The sequence below is a fragment of the Aptenodytes forsteri genome, unplaced genomic scaffold (assembly GCF_000699145.1).
Source record: "Aptenodytes forsteri isolate BGI_AS27 unplaced genomic scaffold, ASM69914v1 Scaffold71, whole genome shotgun sequence".
In the NCBI taxonomy this organism is placed as follows: domain Eukaryota; kingdom Metazoa; phylum Chordata; class Aves; order Sphenisciformes; family Spheniscidae; genus Aptenodytes; species Aptenodytes forsteri.
The window spans coordinates 2,583,754-2,605,637 of NW_008795923.1; positions in this window are offsets into that span (position 1 = coordinate 2,583,754).

Consider the following 21,884-nt stretch of genomic DNA (forward strand, 5'->3'; position numbering starts at 1 on the left):
AAATCTCACCCACATTTCTCTGAAAACCACAGTTCTCTGCCACGCAGAACTCATGCTTGCTTTCTGGAGTTTATCAATGAAACATGCAACAATAACCAAACATTAGCTGAAATACCCTCCTCAGACCCTCCTGTGTAACTCCCGTCCTAAAATCTGGTTAGCTTGAATCTGTCTCTGTGAAGAGACTCACCCCCGTTTGCTGTATAACCCAGCAAGCAAACAACTCATCTGACACAGCACGAGCCAGCAGCATCCACACATACTAACAAGATGAAATGTTTTAGACAAACATTACTCCCTTGTTAGAGAAACTGCATTGGGTCACGTGATTCGCCTTTTGGGGAAGTTGCAAAAGTTATTCTACTTCGACATCTACCTCTGTTACTCCTCTGAAATAATCACTCAAGTTTAATGAAATATTTAAACTGTTTTTAAAACATTTAGGCCATTTCTTTATTACTTAAGATGGGAAATGATGGTTAAGAGCAGCAGCTTTAAATCTGAGGAAGATTATATACTAGGTCAAGCTCAGTAATAGACAAAATTGTATACGCTGACCATTACCTAATTTTAGTTACAATAAGTCTTAACAGACACACATACATATGATGAATTTAATTACTAATTGTATTTGTATTGTATTTCAACAAAGTGTATTATATATTAATACTAAATTCTTGACAATCCAGTGACCCACGTTGAAAAGGCTGGCTTTTGCCGCTTCTGCTATTTATGTGTAGCGTGTTATATAAATTGGAAAATCAATATAAAATATTACTCATTTAATGGATGCTATTAAAAAAAAAAAAAAGAGCTAAAATACTCCTGGGAGTTTTGTAAACAGGACTGAAGGGTGGTAAAGAGCAGGAATCAACAAATTAACAATGTCGACATCTGCACTTCAGGCTCCCTTTACAGTCAGACAGGAATAAACAAATTCAGAGGATGGTTCTTTTGGCTTAGTTCAGGTACCTACTTCAGGTTAGGAGCAACTGACTTTAGAAGTGAATGTTTCTCTCCTCTGACTATAAAAACAGATGCTAGATCACAGTCTGATGGTTCTAATTGTAGATATCCAAAAGGTAACTTGAATCCCACCCACTGTTTCCAGATGATAGCAAAAGCCCCACCCCAAAACACAACACCCCCTCTGTCCCCGAGAAATTTCAAACAATATTATTGATAAGGAGCACTTATTTAAAGAGCAAGATTTAGGTGCAATAAGATTACACCATTTCCTGCAAAGAGAGAGAGAAAATGTCTCCCCCATTCACTCAGGACAGAACATCCAGCAGTGGGCTTAAATTGCAGCCATGCGAGTTTAGACCTCCCATTAGGACAAACTTTCTAACGGTCAGCTAATTGCTGTCTAAACCTAAACAGACTCCGTAAGAAGGCTGTGAAGTGTCTACCCCTCTGAATTTTGCTAAGAGAGTTGATACCTCTTGGAAATTATTTCTGTTTAAATGGTAGGGGACAGACAAGAAAATGCCTTCATAATCCCTCCTCCTTAAGAGCGGTCCTTGGCCGATGGGTTCAGTGTCCATCTTACACACCTGTCTATCCGCAGTTACTTTCCAAAGCCCACCAGAAATCACTGTTACTCAAGCTTGGCAGCACCATTCCAGCTTTCAAATCTGGCAGAGAAGTTGAGGGCCCACAAATGCACAACACATACAACTTTTTTTTTTTTTTTTTTTTTTACACACTGTTCAGTGTCAGAAATGAAGGCAGCATGCCTAATTTCATTACGGTGTTGCAAATTAGCCTCCTTTAACCCAGCAACAGTCATTTGGCACAGTGGCTTAGTTTTCCATTAACTTTCCCTAATCATATTCCAAGTCCCAGTAATGATTTAATACCTTGTGTTCATTGCCAGTTTTGCTGCTGCCAGCATTTTACCTGCCTTTTTTCCTCTCTCCCAACCCCATTATCGACACAGCCTAGGCAAGGTGCAGTTAGGAGAGCACTTACCCACCATTAATACTCGCTCCATGCCTCTCAGTTTCAAGGAAGCCATCAAGTCTCCTTGTGTCAGTGAGCTTGCACTCAATTAGCTCCAAGAGCACTGAAAGTCCTTACTTATGGCCTCGGGAGGCACTATTTTGTCTTTATTTCCTCTGTGCTAATATATATTCACTATTTCTTCCCTCTACCAAAACAAAATGTCATGTCTAACTGGAAAAATCAAAGTAGGAAAGTTCTGTGAGTTCCAAAAAATTTCTATTTTATCTGAGAAATTTGTAAAAAGCAGTGTCTTCCCACCAAAAAAAAGCTTTGGTGTCTGCTTATTAGTGTTTTTCAGGGCAATTTTGCATTCCATTTTTTGTCCAATCTAGAAGAAATTAACCGATGTCTCTATTTTGCTTTAAGACTGTGTTGATCCTCAACAGTATCACACACATCCTCCTTAACCGTCCTTGTTTTCTCCCTCTTTCCTCTTTCCATCCTTTCACCTCGCTACTGGTATATTTCTTGCTGCTTTACTTTTACTCCCTTTTTTTTCCAGCACTCATATTTGACACCATCTTTACACATATTTCTTACACTACTACCACCGTTAGTGAGTGAAGCGCTCGGTGAAAAATGAGAGTAAGAAAATATTTGAAGTATTCTGGAAATAATCATACTTTTGGGGGAATTTGATTAAGCACAACAGTGTGATGATAGCCTATAGATTACAGACAAACCACATATGCTTTTTATGATTTAGACTGGACACCCAGACCATGCAAATACGATTTCTTATTGAACTATTAACCTATGCTGGTGTCACGCCTTGCAAGGGAGAGAGACACTGCCAAGATAATCTTTTTTTATTACTGTCTACTTCTGTAACTCAATCCGGCTCCTCAAACTCTCCAGATTCTAAAATAGCTTGAGTGCCTTTGCAACAGAAGCAGAAAATGAATGTATTAGCTATCCTCAGATTTCCTTTTAACACTCGTATTAATCAAGGTTTGTAGCTGTCATCTGTCTTGCCTGTATCTTTCTATCCAGAATTTTTATACAGTGCATATCACTATAGGAATGAAGTGTTCATTTCCCCCTACCCCTTTTACATTAGCTATGGTTGGCTTTCTGTACATCCCCAATGACGATGGAAGGAACACTTAATGGTCCTTCTCCCGGCATTTGCGCTGTTACATCCAAAATGGGATCAGTGTACAACCAAGTGACAGCAGAATTTTTCCTGTATCACAGTCAGAATTAGTCCCAGATGAGACTGAGTGACTTAAAATAAACTCTAACAACTGATCTGGACCCATTTTAAGCAAACACCGATAGTTATGGTCCTAATTTAAAGAAATTAAGTATTACTTGTCACTCCATTGGTAGACTAAAACAAGCACGAAGAGAAAATCCAGTAGAAACTTTCTGCATCTACAGAAACTAATGGAAACGGCAAATGTGTTAGAGTAATTCTGAACACTGCACGTTTCATCAAATCTTGATAGGTCAAATCTGAAAGGGGAGCAAGGTGAAGTCTGAAAGACTTTGCACTAATATTTGAGACCTTGTAAATAGGTATTTCAATCTTTCATTTAAGTTCTTAGTCAAGTATCCACAAGAAAACACGAAAGCACAGCTTATTGCATGCTCTTGTTAAGTATTCCCATTCTCTCTGGTTTCGCTGCAGTGCGCCTGTACAAAAATTATACTTCTCTGCTGTTACTGGGAGGAAGAGAATATGGCTGCATCATTTTGCCCGTGCTCAAATACACAGCATGGATATAGCAGATCTCGGACCTCTTCTCAGAAAGGTGAAGATCAACAGTGCACCCAGGATGGAGCTAGACATCAACCCAGCTCATGCCCAGCTATTTAAGATGCACGGGAATGAGGAAGCAGATGAATTTATGCACATGTACAGAGTAGAGTGTACCTGTGTTAAAAATGGGAGTCTATCCCAAGTAGACTAGACTGTTGTGTGAACAAATATTACAACCTGAAAGAAATAAACACATTTTTAGTATATTTCTCCTAAAAAACAGGCAGGCTTTTATATTTAATACTTCTTACTACACAAAACTGGCTAATCATTCAAGATACAGCTATCCCTGACAGAGAGTGATTCAGATTTCCCTTTCTGAGGTATCTAACTCCAAGACTTGGAGCAATTTTGCATCATTACACACTTGTCTCACTGAAAGACTACTCAAAAGACTGGAGAAGTGAGATCTGTTTTGCGCAGTTCCTGGTTGGGTGAATTTGTTTACTCAGTCCCTTCAAAATGGTGATGTGATAAGTGATCTTTACCGAGCACTGTGAAAAACCAGCGGGAATCAGCTAGTCAGGTTCTCAACTCCTGGTGGCACCTTTTGTGTTGACTCTGCACCTGTACAAATATTATACTTAACAAGCATGTGTTTTACTCTGATTTTTTTTTTTAAGCAATAAACTGTGCTTTCGTGTTTTCTTGTAGATACTTGACTAAGAACTTAAATGAAAGATTGAAATACCTATTTACAAGGTCTCAAATATTAGTGCAAAGTCTTTCAGACTTCACCTTGCTCCCCTTTCAGATTTGACCTATCAAGATTTGATGAAACGTGCAGTGTTCAGAATTACTCTAACACATTTGCCGTTTCCATTAGTTTCTGTAGATGCAGAAAGTTTCTACTGGATTTTCTCTTCGTGCTTGTTTTAGTCTACCAATGGAGTGACAAGTAATACTTAATTTCTTTAAATTAGGACAATAACTATCGGTGTTTGCTTAAAATTCAGAGTCATGTACTACCTGATAAATTGCAGGGCTTTTTGGTAGATACTGTTGTTGGGGTTTTTTTTTCCTAGCGATACATGTAAGGACTGTAATTTTTACAAGCAAGGCATTGGCTTCTGAAGTAGAAAGGAGGGTTGCTCCATAGGGGAGTTTTCCCTGGAGGGCAGAAAGAAAAACACGAGAGCGTGCTTTGGCAGCAGCATATGCTAGACAAGGGACATGGACAGCTGATACAAAGCAGCTAGCTGCAGTCTCACAGATTTTTTTTTTCAGTATGTACTTCTATAATCGTTGTCAAAGATGGATAAGAGACAGGAGAGGCTGGCACTATTAAGAAAATATCAACTTAGGCATACATACAAGTCATAGTGAAGTCACACTTCAGAAGTTTATATACAAGCACAAGGAGACTAGAAAGTGGAGAGATTCATACAACTGACATTTCTAGAGAAATGAACCACTAAAGCAGCAATTAAAAGCCTCAGTTTGAAAGAATATTATCAAACAAACAGATAGTCATGGAAGTAATTAAAAGCATTTGATTGCTTCATGATGGGCAGAGCTAATCAAGCTTGTTCCTAATCAAGGTTTGTTCTGCTCATTTTAAATGTAACTGTAAAAAATACTGAAATTAGTATAGAACAGGCTACACCGCAAGGTAGTAGCTACAACCTAGGTAAAATCTGCCCATGTACACCGTATACCATGCAAGGAACCAATGTGGCTATCCGCTGCATCAGAAGGATGAAAAAGCATCTGCTCATCAATAACCCAGCTATTTATGTCCCAGGGAGGTTGCTTAAGTAGGTCAGAGATGTGGAGGACTGTGTGAATCCATATTTCTGTACTACTTGTACAGCTACCTATGGCAGCTGGCATTCCCGCCCACAGGCAATCGCAGTACAACAGACTGCGCCCATCAAGGCAGGGTGGGGAAACTTCTCTGTGTTTCCCTACCTAACTGGCTAGGGAACATTTCAGTCCTCATCAAAGGAATATTGTTATTAATGCGAATGAAAGCAAATCTGAGTCTTTTTGCTCCCTCCCTCTTACTAATGCTACAAGCAAAATAAATGCTCATTTAATGATGGTGGGCAAGAAGAGAGAAGGAATTATATAGATGATGCATAATACAGAGCAATGCACCACTTTGATCATAATTTAGATGAGTACAGGCTTAACCTACCAATCTTTGTTTGTCCATCTCAATGCCAGTGTCATGTCACTGACTCTGTAATGTTTACTCCAATAAAACTGGAGTAAAAATAGAAGAAAAAAAACCAAACCGATACATTTTTGAGATAACCCCTTTGCTACACTACCTACTAATCCTAAAAGGCAAGAATGTGTGTGTTGGCTTCTAAGTAGCAGCAATTCACCCTCCGGTGTCACTTATCAGTCAATCTCAAAGCATTTTACCAGGGAGAGCAGCACCACTTTCTCAACAGCGCAGACTGAGATGGTGAATAATTTGCCAAGGGTCAGCACAGGCCAGTGGTAGAGCTGGGACTGCAACTCAAGTCTCCTGAGTACCAGCCTGGTACACTAACAGATCATAAAACCAGACCAAAACAACCATGAAGTGTTTTCTTTTATCATGTAACATCTGAAAGTTATATACACATTGAATATACATGATGAATCATGTTACAATACCTAAAGAATGTAACAGAACAACAATCATTTATTACTGACTCGATACTGTTATTATAATCTGGATTTTAAACACTTAAATATGGATTCTTACTTCGAACACAATTCACAGAAGAGTCTCTAGGAAGAAGAATTCTAGTTTATTGCAATTTCTGGGTATAAAAGTTCTCGGATCAGCTAAGACATATCACTTCCACTTAAATTAAGAATACTAGATTGCCACCATCTTCCAAAAAAAAAACCAAACACAAAACAAAACAAAAAACCCAGCTGAAGGTCCTTGGGTACTACTTGAATTCACATTCATTTTTTCAGCAAATATATTCATGTTATTACTTGACAGACTTTGGAAAATAAAACAAGGCTGGGTCAATCTCTTTTTTCAGCTACAATAGTATGAATTTGAAGAAAATGCTACTGTTGTGATGCCTGATGTTTATGCTCACAAGTTGCTTTGCTGACATGAAGCAACAGATCAATACTCTTCTTGTCAAACTTATCATCCATCCCCTCTTTTCATAGCCCCCTTCTTAAAATACAATCAAAATACAGTGGAGAAACAGTCTACTACAACAAATACAGGTTAGATTAAATGTTACACATAAATACCATACTGCCACCCATATTCTGGGAAATTAAAATTATATTTAAAGCTTTTTATGTAGATGAATAAAAATATAGTCACATTTACTAAATTAAATAACCATAGTTACTTGAAACAAAAGTCTTATCTTAATCTAACAGACTAAGTGCAACCTTTAATAGGGTCTTTCTTTGACTTACTGGTTGTTGCATATCCCTCACTGTACAGGGACTGTGATGAAATTTAAGAGCACATCACCTACGGGCAAAGCACCATTTTTCATTCATAGAAGTCACAAGTAGGCATTTCTTCCACTCTGGATTTTTAAGCAGCAAGTTCTGGACCTGCTTAGCAAACAACATTACAGCTAATATAAGGAAGAACATAAGATATTTCACTTGTTTCTTTCTTTGCCTTTATCCCAGAGCCATGGTATCCTGTGAAGAAAGACGTAGGGTGTCAGTCATTCTAAATCCAGTGTCACCCCAAAGCGGTTAATTATCATCATGACTTCTGTCAGTGAGAAGCTATATACATTTATTATTGCATTAAGTAAACCTATTAAGTAGCCTGAACCAGTTCTTGGTCAGTACCATATCCATCCCAAGTTAAACGCTGGGAATGGGGAAGAAAGAAAAAGCAGAGATGATGAACAGAAACGTCTCCTATTGCTTGCAATGACTTATCCGGAATCCTGACCTAAGTCTCAAAGAAGAGATATGGGGAGACTATTATCTCTCATCAAGTTGATGAATTGTTAACTGTTTAATCAATACAGAAAGTAATGCTGTGTCTAACAAAGACATTTATGTCTCCAAAGGAACAGAAGGATCTTTATTGTAGTTAAGAAATATGCTGATTAAAGAAAAAGACAAGTTTTGGGAGAAAATATCAATCTGCATTGATCTCCTGAAGGATTTCAAGAAGGAAATTAATTGGGAAGATGGATGAAATCAGGGGTTACAGAGATACAGAGTTCCTGGTGAGCCGAGAAACCTCAGAAGTACACAGCAAGTCTGTTGGATGAAGGGGGAAGGGGGAGAAGGAGAGGGAAGGAGAGGGAGCTTTCCAGTTTAATTTTAGTAACAGACTTAGCATCACCTATTTTTTATAAATATTTTATAGACATCTTATAAGCATTTCATACCCAGGTGTCCAGCTCCTGTTCTCCAAGTAGCCAAAGTATAAAGGAGCATGCCCACACACATGATGCAAAGGATATGTGGAGAACTGGTATCCAATTGCTCCAGAAGAACTGTTGGTGCAGTAACAGTGATAAACTGCAAGGCTCCCTGGCATGCAGCACGCCAAACCTGTGAAGGTCCCAAGGGAATTTTCCACACACCGTCTAACTTCTGTATGTCCTGCAGGGACCCACGAAAATCTTTTTATGGCTTTGCAAGTGACTGGATAGTTCAGTAAAGGGATGCAGCTTGAAAAGTCTCACAGCCTACACAGGATCAGCAGTAGGAGCACAGACCAAGACTCTGTGAACTGTGACCCCAGCAACGGTGTCAGTTGTACAAGTCTTCTGCACCATTCCTATGATTGCATAAGAAGTTACTCAGCAGCTGCATTGTTAGGAGATGAAATAGCAAACTGAATAATAGCATAACATGTGCAAAAAAATTAAATGCTATAACATCAGAATACAAAATATAACTGTTGTATGTACTTGCTTCCTATTTGTAAGCTATTCGTGGTATTGGTTGCATATAACAAAAAAAAAAAAAAGGGCAACTGGATGATGTTAATGAATCCCCTTCAACAAGCACAAACTGTCCTGTGGACCCTAAATATAGTAAATTGCCATTTTAAAAAGAATAAAGGCAGTTGCATCAAGTAAACATCACGGAATCCACCTTACTACAATTTGTCTTCGCACAGTAGAAACTGTATGCAGCAGGAATTAGTACTGGTTTCTACTGTAATTTCACAAGCGTGGAAAAAGATATGACTAACTAAGGATTTGTCAAGAGCGCTGAAATAATTATTTTACATCAATAACCTCCTCAAAAGTTCAGGCATTGGAAATTTTAGTTTCACCTGGGCTTTGAAAAAAATCTAAATAATTGGACTTCTTAAAACCGTAAGTCTCCGGACTGACATACTGTTTATGTTATACTGTGTTCAGTTTGAATTCCAGATAGACTCAACAGCCTCCTACATAATGTAACTGTCCTGGAATAAAAGGACTTTTTTTTTTCCTTTCTTTCAGGCATAAAACGTAGGAACGCTAGAAGCAGGCAACATGTCTCTAGTGCAGCATTTGGGCTCTATTAGTCAAAGTGTTGTATTCCTTAAGTATACATTAGAGGATAGATGTGCACATAAAATACCATATGTCAGTTTCAAAGCTATAATTTACATAGTTATTTAAACTTATGCAAATGAGGACATTAAAGTTGAGACACACACCAATAAAAGGAAATGATAAGTTAAAGCTGCCACATCGTCCTTAACTTCCTGCAAGTGACTAGGTACAGCAGAACATATGGCACCTACGCTCTCTCTCCCACTGTTCCCACAGCTCCCGAGAGAAGGCCATATGTGCTGTATTACCTAGACACAACAGGGCAAGTTAGGAACACACGGTAGCCTCACCTCCCCGTTTAACTCTTAAAAAGCTCACATCAACCATCTGGAAACAATCCTTAAGCCATGGCCCTTTTTCTCCTGTTGCTCCTCCTGGTTCTTATCACAGCGCAACGTGGACTAGAGGGAGGAGCTCAAGTCTGTTCCCTGTCACAGCTTGGAGAATTCAAGATTTCCAAGCAAGATTCATAGGATTTTCTACCCCGCAACATACTTATGAAGTAGCTTGGTGTAAGTCACTTAGACCTCTCACCTACGCACCGTGAGGCCTTTGCCTGTTCCAGCTGGAAACAAGGGTCACAGAAAGTTTATGTTCTTAAGCCTGGACTCAATCTCCTACAGTTTTCCCATGAACAAAATACTGGATATAAAATTTGAACAACTCAGAGTCACATGTGACAACTTTGGCAAAGTTTTAAAATCATCATATAGCTGATGTTAACAACCAGAGATGAGATAAAATATTAGCAGTGCGCAGAAAGAGAAGTATGATATGAGTTTGCTTTGCAAAAGTGGCAGAGGCTTCATTCTGCCTAATTTCACACAAAATGTGTTTTAATTCGAAAACTATTATGTTTATCTTTCCAGTTCATGGTAAAAAATAGTTGATTTTCCCCCCCAAAGTTCTTACCGTTCCAGGTTTTATTTTGCTAACTGAAAAAAGGACATTTGCAAATTTAGCATTTATAAAATGGCCTCCCCATACATTGGTACTGTATACATACATCATTTAAGAACTTTAAAATGCTTTATTTTTTTTTTTTTTTTAAAAGGTAAACTATTCATGTAGGTCTCCAAATCAAAGGGGACAGAAAATGAATTATAAAATCAGGGAGATAAGCCAAAAAAAACTAGGGATCTAATAAAGACAAATATCATACTTTTAAGCTTCACCTGTTTATTCCACACTTTCAAACAGTAAAAAAAATAAAGTAGTTCATGGCTTCTTCCAAATGAGAGAATGTGATAGAAGATTAGAAATGTAGATCTCACCCATGCACTTTACCATGTTGTTCCTCAAAATTTAGCATCATTTTACTAAATACCTTTGATGAATCCATCTATAAGAACAGCAGAGCTGCTATTTTCCAAAAAACACTCAAGTTCCCTGAGACTGTCTACTTATTCCTCTCAACATTAAACTGTCAAAACCTCAAAGCTTTTTAAGACATCTTAATTCAGACCTATAAATTGAACATATTTGAAAACAAATAGGCTAAGAACTGCTACTCATTGCTATCACTGCCTGCTAGGAAGTTAAAGAGTTACAAGACAATGAAAATACTTGAGATAGAAGTAGGATATTTAAATAAAAAAGTCAATACAGCTTTTATTGCGCTAACTCTACCTAGCCACTTTTTCCAGAAATCGCCCATGGAAAAGCACGCACATCATTTCATGAACCTTCCACCTTCCTACGTGGTGATGCGAGATTCCACCAAAAGGCTCACCTACCTCAGGGGAGGAAGGGGGGGGGAAGTGGTCTGAGCGTACATAGGATGTCTGCATCGCGTGACATATCTGCTAGTGACACACGCCAGAAGCCACGGCCTCCAGCTGCTCACGCTGCAAAATGCTCTTCTGGGCTTTGAAAATCTCTGCCATTCAGCTGGGAACGCACAAACCGTAGCTCTGCTGCAGTGACGGGAGGCAGGTCTGGATTAACTGAATCTCTCCCTGACAGATTGAGATTTGTGTCCCAGTATTTTATGTAACACCGTCTAAGAGTCCACAGCACACATGCACAAGTGAATGCAGCATAAAAAAACAAAACAAAGTTATTTACTCTGCATGTTTGAAAACACAGTTCCTGATGGCTCTCCAGAAAGCATAGCCTTGGTGTAAATTATGCCACAGTCACTGACAAACCCTGTGCAAGTTAATCAGACCTCAGACTACTGTTATTTCAGTCGAATGAGGTAAACAGTATTTCAACTGATAGTGATATCAGTTTCTTTTATGGGCTTTTGTCACAAGGAGACAAAAACTTTCCGGCCACACACACAAGAGGGACTAACAAGTATTCCTTATCCCTCCTGCTTGCTATAGGTTTGAAAAACATCCTCTCAGTTAAGAAAAAAAAAAAATGTAATTTTACTAATAACTCCAGCAGCCACTGCCTTGGGGATGTTCCCACAACACTGTGTAACTGCTAGCTTGGAAAAAAAACCCAAAAACAAACAGATCAAGTTCAATGTACATAACAGACCCCAAAAAACAGATCAAGTTCAATGTACATAACAGAATGGTGCTACAGGTTGATCTCTAAAGATTTCATACGACTGCACTGAGGAAATCAAGATGAGTTGCAGATGCCACTGTGAGCTGTTATCTCAACTTTAAAAAGGGCTTATAAATGCAGTAACTCACAGTAATGATCAGTCTATGTAACTCACTCTGAGGTGTAAGAGAAACGACATGAAGTCATTTTGCTACTGTTCTTTCCTTGAGGAGTAGCTCAGAGAGGCAGCATCCTTCCAGTGTGTACAGCCTATTAGATCATTTCTGATGTCAGCCTAAAATGCCCCAGCTAATAAGTGAGGTTATTTTAATGTTGTATTCTTGGAGTGAAGTATGTTATGCCCAGGTTAAAATCTCTTTTATCAAAGGACATAAAAGCACTATATTCCATTGGATGCATTGAGGAAATTGGATATTGACAAACACTGTCAATTATGAAGTCAAAGTTTTGTGGCAAATATTGACCACAAACAAAAGAGGGTGAAAAAACCCAACAGATTTTCTTGGTGAGTATTTCTGAACGAAGTATTTCTGTGAGGCCACATGAGTGCAGAAAGGTCACAAGCCATTCTTTGGGCCTTCCAGAGCACCTTCTGGAGATATGATGGAGCACTGTGCCAGACAGAGATGGCCAGCTGCGCTGTGGTGGACAGATTTACTGAGGTCTTACACCATTTTCCTCTCCTTGCCTGGAGTCACCAGCCTCTCTTGGCAATGGCATCCAGTATTTGGATAAAGTGCTCTGACTGCTGGCACCAGCCTTTCAAACGACGACGTGGGACAGTGGGAAGAGTTATCACAGAGAGGGATCCTGATGGGGCACTGTGGCCAATTAGTAAGAGAGAACAGAACAGCCGCAGAGCTCAAACAGAAAAATGACACACCGGGGGAAGGCTATACTGGAACGGTCATCCTTCAGTGACCCTTCTGCTGCTGCTCAGTCCTTTCCCCTTCCCTATTGTTGAAGTTAGTCACTCAGAAAAAAGAATCATGATGTGTTGAGGAAGAGAAAATTTTCCTCTCCCTCAAGCTGTGAAACATCTTAGCTGAGCAATACTTAAATGTCAACACAAATGTGTTCTGGGGTACAGAAAAAAAAACTATTATTATTAGAAATCACAGCTGCTATTGCATTTCATAGTCAGGTGGATTATGTTGTCTAGAAATAGTTTGAGAACAGCTCTCTGAAGCACCAGCTACATACTGTAACCAGTTTCATCTGCTCTATATGTAACCAAAACCTACTAAGGTATGAATTTCTTATCTGCAGACCAGCTTTTCCAGAGTTCAGATACCTTGTGATTACAGGTTATGGTCCGAATTCAATTAAGTTATCTTAATTTTGCCTAGCTGGCCATAATAATTTAAAGGCTGGTCCAAGCTCCTTGGACTGAAGGGGCTTATCACAATGGTAGGACTACCTGCATTGCTTCCCCCACCAGTGCTTTTTTGAGTGGTTTGGGTTTGTTTTTTGGGTTTTTTTTTCTAGATAAATTTAATAGTTTTGGACTCGCGTTTTAATAGGAAATTTCACAGCTTTCCAAATTTAGAAATATTCTAGGCAAAGTGACCTGTGTACTCCCACCACTGTAAGAGGGAGCCAAAGGTTCAGCTAGTCTCTTTTTGAGAGCCTGGCTCTCAAATCATCACCAACAGCATTCTTCTGGAGAAACAGTTTTACTTATAAACAAAAGAGAAGAAATTTTTTTTTTTTTTTTAAAAAAACAGTGTATTTCTGTATTTTCATTCAACTGTGTATTCTCCATCCCATTAAGATGCCAGAGTAAGGCCTGGCTTCTTCAACAGTTGCCAGTGTTCCCTGTTCTTCTTTATTTGGTCTTTTTCCCTCGTGTGTACTTTTTAAACCTGGCAGGACTGCTCCGGACCTTCGAGTTTTGTGGTTTATGCCTTTCTTTGTCAGGTTAGATTTGCAGATTGGCCAGAAACAAGAAGATAGGACTTGTCTGTGTTAATGGTTCTGGCACTGCCTCTTCACAAGTCTTCGGCATTTGCTGTTTTGCTAAACTGGTGTAATAAAGTTCAGCTGCATTTTGCATCTGACTAAGAACCAGCTATCTAAAACCATTGCATCTGAACAAGATATATAATGGAGTTAAACTAATCTATTCCTTTAAGAAATAACACTGCAATGGCTACACCAAAATTAAGTATTCCTCAACTATTACAGATGGTTCCATACATGTTAGAAAAGTTTCCACTTTAGTGCACCATGAATCAGACCCTAAACATGCTGTGTTGAAACTAAATTACTAATGTTCGATCAATAAACACATTTACTGTTCTCTAGTCTCGTTGATTATTAAATGGCTTGTAAGGTCACATAAACAATTTTCCATGACTTCCAAAATAATCATACCAGGCATTTAATTTCCTTTTCCTCCTTAAGCAATGTTATTTTAGGATTGGCTTAAGTGAATCTATGCTATTCTCTTCCTTTTGACATTCGTTCTTAGAAGAAACAGGTTCTTCAACTGGTATCCAGTTTTGCTGATATCTAGTTGATTAATCATATTCAAATATAATTAATCTTATTTTATCATTGATAATACAGAGCTCATAACACCCACATTATATTTAGCTAATGTTTTTTAATTAGACAGTCATTCTTTAGTTGCTTATACCTTTGGCAGACTGAACAATGCGGCTAAAATAACCTATGCTTCATCTCCTACTCTGCCAGTCTTCGGGGAGGGGCTGGGACAGACACGACAAGCTTTCAGATTGAAATACTGTTTTTCAAAAACTAAGCTGAGGAATAAATATGCCATTTTCTAAGTGCTAGCATTCTCTCACCTCCCTCCTCCACCTTCCTCGTGCTCTTTCCAATCCACTTGCTTTGTTTAAAATGGGAGGGGATATAGGAAAGGAGTCAAAAGCGCCGACCCATGAAAATACATGCAAATTTGGTCAGGCTGAAGCTATTAAAAATTGCTAGCTGTGGCTGATCCTAAATCTGACCTGTTATTCTTGCAAGTGAAAGCTGGCATAAAACTAATGACAACATGAACTCCACATCCATTTCCTCCAATATGAGTATCAATAGTGTTTTGCATTTTACTGGTACCAAATAGAGCAAGATACAACCTTAATTTAGCCTTCTTGTGTGTCTTTAATTATATATTAAGCTTTCAGTCCTCTGTCTCAGCTGGACAATGTGATGGGCAGTAAACAATGCTGAGGACTGCAAAAAGACTGAGAATAATCTTTGGAGATTAGACACAATGATCAAGAACCAAAATTTGTTTCTTCTATTCCTGTATGATAGTGGGGAAAAAACCCTATCCTAACATATGAAGACAATGGAAATAAAGTTGCCCGGGCAACATTATAATCAGCACTGCCTACATTTTAGTGCTTGATTTCACAGCTTTAACATTAATATTCTCTGTAATTTTATCCCGTATATGTGTGCTAACTTGTGAGAAGAACCACCAGAGATCAACATAGGCTTGTATCCCTATTCTGCAAAATGGTACCTAGCTTACCTACCACAGTAAAAGGTGAACTGTACTTTTAAGTCTGGAGCCCAGCTGTTTGAAGACTGTATTTTCACTTATATTCAGATAAAGTCGTATGCTGCTCCATGTTCTTCCTTTCTGCTAAAAACCCTCAAATTTTACTTGAAGAAAAAAAAAATTACTTCTTCATTTTAATAAGAGACACTGAGTTTAGCCTGCATATATATCACATAACCAGGTTTCCACAATTGCTTCTTGTTACCATTTAGCTACATAAATGAAGCTTAAACTTGTGTATTTCACAATTAAAAAAATCCACTGTCATGTAAAAATTAAGACTGTTATGTTGAAGCAAAAGGCTATAAAACAAGGCACTGCAAAAGCTGTCCCTCCCTTTCTCTATGCATATAAAACCTTAATTTAGCGCATGTTACAAGATGTAGTTTTATCAGCCAGGGCTGTATCAAATGGTAAACTCTTTAAAGTCATCAGTAGTGTAATTATCATTCAATATTACCATAGGATATCATTACTGCGGCAGGTAAGACTTCATCCATAATGCATACCAAATTCAGTTTTTATATGAGAAAATTGGAAAGTATTACTTAAAACATTACTTATGCTCTAGCTCCAAGTTGAAACCTCACTTTTCCCCATCCTATTACAAAAAGGGGGAAGGAAGACTTATGCTTCTCTATTAGAGCTGTTCAAGTAATTGGACTCTTCCTGGCAACAGCAATTTCCTTGCCAAAGCTAGTAATCATAGCTCCCACTTTTGTTGCTACATGATTCATTTTGTAAGTTTAGTATATATTGCATAATATCTGACTATTTTTCCGTTGTTTTGTTTTTCTCTCAGAAATGATTCATTTGAAGTTTGATCCATCTCATTAAAAACAAGGGAAAGATTCAAAACATCTATACGTGGATTTGGATTGGTCCTTAAGGTCTAAGTAGTGACTGGCAGGTCCATCATTCCTGTATATGCAAATAAATAGATTTTTTGATACTTTTACCTCTGAAGTAAGGCGACAGAAGGAGTATGTCTTCCTGCGCCTAATCTGAGATGAACAGTATCATTTGCACTAAAACCAAGTGAAGGTTAACAAAAGGGAAGATGATTCCAGTAACTACAGTCAGGTTAGCTTGCTTTACCTTTTATTCGAGTATTACCGTCCAAGAAAATGTGACCTGGAAGAATGAAATCGCTTACAATGCCAAGAATATCTAGACACTAAAAACTCATTAAAATTACCCTTCAATGTAGCTTACAATCCATAAACTTCGAAGCCAGATTTTTGCTATTACTCAGCTAGCATAACAAAGCAGCGTGGCAGATTTAAATAAGAGACAGGACTTCCTGAGAAGTCTTTAGTTAAACTTCAGCACTGAACATGACAGGAACGTAATGCTTCAATGAGAAGTGAATATAGTATTGAAAATGGCAAGGCTACTGTTCACCACTTTGTCCTGTTACTCTCCCTGGCTATTTGTCCTAAGATACTATTTGCTTTAGAAAGAACAACACTTGAAAAATGTTTTTTTGTTTCTAAGCATTTGGTCAGAATTTTGTGCAGTAGCCCAGAAGTAAGTTTTGCATGGAAATTGTTCTCTTCTGCAATCCTGCAATAATTTCTTCTGATATCATGACTTTTAAAGACCCTATCACACATGGACAATAACGAATCATTGTCTGTTTGGGGGCAGATCAGGTGTCATAGCTGTGACTTCTCCTGCAAGAAGCAGACCTACCCCAAGGAGTCAGCAGGCAGCCACATGGAAGACCTCTGAGCAGCAGGATGAGTTCACCGCCTTGTTCCTTCCTTTGATTCCAGTTTTTGCTCCTGCTGCAGGTATGTGACTTCCAATCTTAACTTCTCTCTTGCTCTGATTTAACCTACGGATCCATTATCAAGGACTCCTGATCTTGATATAAATCAGTATTGGGTTTTTTTGCTCTGCCTCCCTGGTTTGTCTTTTTGATCCTGATAGTGAATTTGGCAGCGGGATGCTGGCTTTCCTAATCAACAGGCCTTCCTACCTGCCTGCAAGAAGCTCAAAGCAGGGAGGCAACAGGAATACACAGCTTCTTTTCTAAATTATCTTTTCTGTTTAAAACAAAGCATAAGGATGTACTGTTTCCAAAATATTCCCTTCAACATTTCTCTGAACAATCTTTGCCTTTATCACACCTACATATTTTACTTTCTCCTTCATCTTTCCAGTAGCCCTAGAAATGTATCTGTCCTTCTGCTGCATACTGTTACAAACATACAGGAGTAACACAGGTGGCCAGATTTAAAGTTTCAAAATTCAAACAAAATCAGCTTCATAGACGTTGAGTAGTTAAAAATATGACTGCAGGACACACGAGGCTGACAACACTGGTTTGTTCTGCCAGTGATGACATGGAGTCAGAAAAGAGAGAGGGTCAGAAGTCAGAGAACATGATATCACTCTGACCTCTTCACCACTAACTCACAAATCTTCAGCTTTTTGCTAACTGAGGCATATTCACCACCTAAATAATGCCAAATAAAGAGTTTGCAAGAGAAAAAAGTAAATAAAAGTATTGAACTGCTTGCAGTGATCTCATAGAAAGCTATGCAAGCCACTACGGCAAAGGAAAGTGAAAGATACCCTTAGTTCATACTTAGAGAAATCAATTATGTATCATTAAAGTTTTACAAAATTTCCAGATGATGCTTTAGAAGCAACCAAACCTGGGGGACTTCAGTGTTGGGAAGTGGGCAAATTTTAATAGTTAATTTGTATAGTTAATTCCCGTAATTGGTAAAATCCAAGGACAGAAAGACTATTTACTTCTGGGTCCCACAAATAGTTTAAGATAATCCTTGCTCATTAATTGTATTCATACTGTGAAAAAAATTAAAAAAAGAGATCAATGTTTTCAGTATAGCTAATAGAATAAGACACTTGTAATACTATTTAGATAAATGCATATGTTTTAAAACCAAAGAGTGAGACGCTGTTCAGGAGAAGATGCTTTTGATAGCACACATTATGAATAGTTATGTGTGATTTGATTCTTCCTGGACAGATTTTGTTTGAATTTAAAGACAAAATAATCCGTAGCTCAATATAAAAGGGAGCATATGTGTTTGGAAGGGGGGATGGCATGCTAGCCAAAGACAATTTAATTTTTCGAGCTCTACATACTAACTACCCGTAAAGACTCTGGTTACTTTAGTCATTATCATGAAGGATTACCTAACACTTCAACTGATGACTAATTTTGCCACCCCGTTGGTAGTTAATCAAATCTCTCTTGCCGCACATATGCTGAGCACATAGCTTCCAGAACGTCTGGCAAAACACTCAGTATTTTTTCCTTCACTTGGATTCATAAAGCATGTTATGTCACTGTCTTGCTTGGGCTCCTTCCACTTTTTCATCTTTCCGTTCTGGTATAAATGTCTGTGCAAGGTAACCGAGAAAGAGGTTTATAATCTGTTAAGTATTGAAAATACAAATCAGAGAGGCCCCGGCGAGGCGCGGGGTGCTACTTGACATACCCATACACGTCGGTACACCAAGCATCTCCCAGAAGCCCACCCGCCACTGCAGTGGGGTGTGGATTTCTGATGGCTCTTGTGTAGCACCTGGCAGCCCCACGGAGAAATCTCACGCCATCGAAGACATCTCAGAAAGAAGCAAGTGACTCTGTGAGGGTAAATCATTCAAGTTCAACATCTCCTTGTGAAATAAGGAAACCATGACAGAAAAATCTCACCATAATTGAAGCTCAAGTCAGCAAAGAAAAGGTCTGCCTCCGTTTGGACAAGAGAGGGCATGAGCACTCTCCTAAGTTTTAGCTCTTGTCCTAATCATTACAACTGCTGCTCAGAGAAGCTTCCTTAAAAGACTTTCCCCTTCCCATTTGTCCTCCATCACTTCTTTATCTGACTGGACACCTGCAAGTGTTCACCCATTTCCCCATTTACTGGTAACTTGAGCCTCAGCATCCTGCACTGTAACACGGTGCTAACGTTAGCACGGTCTAACAGCAAGCGGCTCTCTGTGGAGAATAAGGGTCACTAGTTGTAGTAACATTATATACATATCTTTGCTACATTTCCATTTTTTATGGTATAGCTGTTAAAGGCACATAATACGTTTCTAAAGTATCAAGGTTCCTTCCCGTTCTTTTCCACCTGTTATCCTTTTAAAATATAATATTGACTAGTCTGAGTCCCTTAAATTCTTTACATTGTGACTAGCCTTCTCTTAAAGTTCAAGAAACAGAAGAGTCAATCAGCAGACTCAGTTCCTTAAACGTCCTCTAGTTGAGGACAAGGCCAAGAGACAGAACTCTGCAGACATGCCATACAATAGCCTCCAAACCACAGTAACAAAAGCAGCATGGTATTTTGAATTACTTAAATACAAATCCACCAATCCCTGCTTCTGTATCTTCTTTACATAAGAGTTCTCTGCGGAAGCACACACAGTCAGCATTTGTATTTTTCTGAGGTCCAACACACACGGCTTGGAAAGATCTCCATAGGTGGCATTTTCTGCACCTCCCATAAACCAGAGCTGCAGGCGTAACATATGACCTGAACTGATAAAGTGACTGTGGACTGGGCAGTATCCCATGGAAAAACTGTAACAGGCATTGCCTACTACCTCTTCTACTTAATTGTAGACATAGCAGGAAAGTAACTTGACATTTCTGTTGAAGTAACTTGACATTTCTGTTGAAGGAGACTGTGTCATTATGCTTTAATCTGACTACAGAAAATCTGATTTCTTCCTTGCTTGAACTATTGCTAAGACCAAAGAGGTAAAATTACAGAATGTATTTCTGTAACACAGGAGTAACCATTAACAACTCAAGTTGCCATCTAGCAAACAAAGTAAAGGACTGAGGATATAACAGCTCTTGAGTTTCTGGGACTAGCTATGACAATACTCCCCCTTGTGGCCTTGGGCAAGTTACTTAACCTCTCCAGATGAGAGTCCCTCTCTGTAAAAATGAGGATAATGATATTTACTTACCTCTCTCAGAGGAGATGTGAAAACTAATTAAAATAATTTGTGTAAAGGGCTTTGAACCTGAAAAGCACTACATAAAGTGCTAAGGAAATAGTGTTTATATAAAAGACTGAGGGGAAAAGAAGATTCAAGTTACACAGTAATGCATCAGTTTAAGAAAAACATAGCATGGTTTTCCTTTCTTCCATTTTTATGCCCAACCAAAACTATACATCTGAGATTAAATTTTCCTACTATGAAATAAGTTGTTATAAAGGACATGGGTATTAAAGGACATGGGTATTGAGGCATTTTCGTACTACTGACCATTCGTACTCCCCTTTTGTCTAAACTTACTCAAGGGGATGATCTGAGGAAGTAGTTACCAAAATTGCCCTTCAATATTCCAAAACATGCTATACAGATAGATTGTGATCAAAATCTGTTAGGAATATTGACCTTTTCTTACCCATAAGCATTGTGACACTTGTTTTGGTCAAGACCTGGATACTGTTTACCTACTCATGCTGAATTCAGTGAATGTCATTGTCTTCATAAGGGATTAGATGAGGCCTTCACTATGTTATTTTACAACTGTGGAAAAACGGTGCAAGTGAACATGGGGGAGCTGTCAGGAAGAGAGACACATTCTTCTTCACCCACAGAATTGTGCGGCTTGATCTCAAGAGCGGTTGAACATTTCATTTAGACTGTTTGCAAATACTGAAGTGCTGTTTGAGAACAGCAGTTTACCTAGTGAGAGCGATGTGAAAGTAGGTTAAACCGTAACACTACCGTAACGCAGCACCTGACAATCCCTGGGAGTGAGATATTTATCAAGCACAGCAATGCTTTTAGGAGAAAAAGATGGGTTTTTAGGAGAAAAAGACCACTTCCTTCTAATATCATGCAAACGCCAAGTCAAATTCATTGATAATCTTCCAGACTCTGGCAAAGGACATCTTCGAACTGTAAACTGAAGAATGATATCCCAAAGGTAGTGAAGGCTCATTCTGGGAAAAAAATACTTCTTTCATAATTAATGCCACAACTAGATCTTAACATCACTTAACTTCTGGAATGGTATTTAGTAATAACCAAATAAATACGTATTTGCTGTCAGTTGAGAGCAGCACAAAATTCATTAAAATAATCAGAGAGATAAAACAAGTATACCTTCATTAGATATATGAATTCTAATGGATGTTTTTGATCACTGTTTTAGTGTGATGACATTACCAAGTCATTCTCTGTCAGAAAAATTACATGCATTGGAATAGGGTAAATTCTGTTTTCAAAGGCTTCCTAAGAAAAAGAATAGATGTAATATTAAGCTAAATATTTACCAGTAGTATAGCAAAGTATTAAATTAAATAGCCAATATAACATATTTTACTTATAGCTCCCTCCCAGTGCATGGCTGCCAATTAAGGAAACGTGTGAGGAAGTGAGAACACAAAGAAGAATAGTTACTTTAACAAAAAGCAAACAAAATTATTCTCTCTATACACTTTTTGGCCAAGTCCACCATCTCCACCAATATAGCGAAAAAGACTCATTTCCCCCAGCCCCCAGCTCATAGAAGGCAACCTGACTGCAAAGGGGGAGA